Source organism: Ascidiella aspersa, chromosome 5 (genome assembly GCF_963924565.1).
Source record: "Ascidiella aspersa chromosome 5, kaAscAspe10.2, whole genome shotgun sequence".
Classification (NCBI taxonomy): domain Eukaryota; kingdom Metazoa; phylum Chordata; class Ascidiacea; order Phlebobranchia; family Ascidiidae; genus Ascidiella; species Ascidiella aspersa.
In genome coordinates, this window is record NC_139451.1 from 13,278,856 (window position 1) to 13,281,355 (window position 2,500).

The 2,500-nt window shown below is 59.4% G+C and overlaps 1 non-coding gene and 2 pseudogenes across 1 annotated transcript; all 3 read left to right on the forward strand.

Moving 5' to 3' along the window:
• Nucleotides 1-433: 433 nt before the first annotated feature.
• LOC146144382 (small subunit ribosomal RNA) lies at nt 434-1,122 on the forward strand (annotated as a pseudogene; the record flags this gene model as incomplete).
• Nucleotides 1,123-1,377: 255 nt separating this feature from the next.
• On the forward strand, nt 1,378-1,531 carry LOC146144383 (5.8S ribosomal RNA). Its single transcript, XR_014498944.1, has one exon. It is a non-coding gene; the product is annotated as a 5.8S ribosomal RNA (ribosomal RNA).
• A 248-nt stretch (nt 1,532-1,779) lies between these two features.
• Nucleotides 1,780-2,500, forward strand: part of LOC146144384 (large subunit ribosomal RNA) — a 3,756-nt pseudogene continuing 3,035 nt past the window's right edge.

Here is a 2,500-nt window from a genome sequence, read left to right on the forward strand (position 1 = left end):
GGCCGTCCTGGCCTCACCTCCGGTTCTCCGCCGGTGCCCTTGACTGAGTGTCGGCGGCGGCCGGAACGTTTACTTTGAAAAAATTAGAGTGTTCAAAGCAGGCGATTCGCCTGAATAATGGTGCATGGAATAATGGAATAGGACCTCGGTTCTATTTTGTTGGTTTTCGGAGCGCGAGGTAATGATTAAGAGGGACAGACGGGGGCATTCGTACTGTGCCGTTAGAGGTGAAATTCTTGGATCGGCGCAAGACGAACGACTGCGAAAGCATTTGCCAAGAATGTTTTCTTTAATCAAGAGCGAAAGTCAGAGGTTCGAAGACGATCAGATACCGTCCTAGTTCTGACTATAAACGATGCCAACTAGCGATCGGGGGGCGTTAGTTTTACGACCTCTCCGGCAGCTTGCGGGAAACCAAAGTCTTTGGGTTCCGGGGGAAGTATGGTTGCAAAGCTGAAACTTAAAGGAATTGACGGAAGGGCACCACCAGGAGTGGAGCCTGCGGCTTAATTTGACTCAACACGGGAAATCTCACCCGGCCCGGACACAGTGAGGATTGACAGATTGAGAGCTCTTTCTTGATTCTGTGGGTGGTGGTGCATGGCCGTTCTTAGTTGGTGGAGCGATTTGTCTGGTTAATTCCGATAACGAACGAGACTCTGGCTTGCTAACTAGTTACGCGACCCAATCGGTCGGCGTCTAACTTCTTAGAGGGACTAGTGGCGTTTAGCCACACGAGATTGAGCAATAACAGGTCTGTGATGCCCTTAGATGTTCGGGGCCGCACGCGCGCTACACTGACCGGATCAGCATGTGCTCGCCTTGGCCGACAGGTCTGGGTAACCCGCTGAACCCCGGTCGTGCTAGGGATAGGGAATTGCAATTATTTCCCTTGAACGAGGAATTCCCAGTAAGCGCGAGTCATTAGCTCGCGTTGATTACGTCCCTGCCCTTTGTACACACCGCCCGTCGCTACTACCGATTGAATGGTTTAGTGAGGTCCTCCGATTGGACCTGGCGCGGCCGGCAACGGTCGAGCCGGCGTCCGAGAAGACGATCTAACTTGATCATTTAGAGGAAGTAAAAGTCGTAACAAGGTTTCCGTAGGTGAACCTGCGGAAGGATCATTAACGGTCTCGCAAACGCTTCGGCGAACGCGAAACTCGGACAAGCGAGAGAAAAAGTTTTTGCTACCCGGCGCCCGACCCGCGAGGAGCGGCGCGCCGGCCGGCGATTCGGTCACCCGGTAATGTTTGCGCGTCGAGTGCCGCGGTGCCGCGCGCTCCGGCTTCAAGCGTCGGCCTGGCCGACCGCTCGGCGCGGTATATTTTGTCACCCTTTAGTGCGAGGCACTGTGCGAGCGAAACAATCGTGGATGGCTCTTGGCGGTGGATCACTCGGCTCGTGAGTCGATGAAGGACGCAGCTAGCTGCGTGAATTAGTGTGAATTGCAGGACACATTGAGCATCGACGTTCTGAACGCAAATTGCGGCCTCGGGTCAATCCCGGGGCCGCGCCCGCCTCAGGGTCGCGTTGCAAACGTTCCGCGCGGGGATTTCTCCGCGCGGCTGCTGCGGCGTCGGACGCGCGAGCGCCCGTCCCGCTCAAGACAGCACGGCACGATGTGCGACGATCGCGACCAGAATCCCGCGCGGCGGCGGCGAGTCGACCTCGAAGAGGCCAACGGCTGGCGGCTCAAGGGCGGGAATCGAGGTGCGCGGCGGCGCGCGGCGCCGACGGCGAGCGCGGAACGGGAAGAATAGTCCCGGTCCTTACTTTCGGCCTGAGGTCGGACGAGGCTACCCGCTGAATTTAAGCATATTACTAAGCGGAGGAAAAGAAACTAACGAGGATTCCCTCAGTAACGGCGAGTGAAGCGGGATGTGCCCATCGCCGAATCCGCGCGCTTTTGGAGTGCGCGGAATTGTGGCGTACGGAATTCGTCACGGCGCGCTTCGCCGGTCGCCCGCGTCCTTCTGATCGAGGCCTTTTCCCAGAGCGGGTGTCAGGCCCATGGCGGCGACAGGCGGGCGCGCTACGGCGTCTTCCCAGAGTCGGGTTGTTTGGGAATGCAGCCCAAAGCGGGTGGTAAACTCCATCTAAGGCTAAATACGGTCACGAGACCGATAGCGAACAAGTACCGTGAGGGAAAGTTGAAAAGCACTTTGAAGAGAGAGTTAAAGAGTACGTGAAACCGTCGAGAGGCAAACGGGAGGGCCTGTCGGGTCGCCCGGTCGCTTTCAGCCGGCCCCCTGTCGGCGACGTTGTCGTGCGGACCCTCACGGGCCGCCGGCGGCGCCGCCCGATCGGGGACCAGCGCACTAGCGCCGGGCGAAGGCCGCGACCGTCTGGACGGCGGCGAGAAGGCCGCGCGCAAGGTAACCCGGCCTCGGTCGGGTACTATAGGCGCGCGTGTCCGTCGGCCCGCCGTTCGGGCGAGGAGAGATCGCCGCGTCTGCCCTTCGGGGCCGAGCGCCCGGTGCCGGCTGGGGCGTCGTGG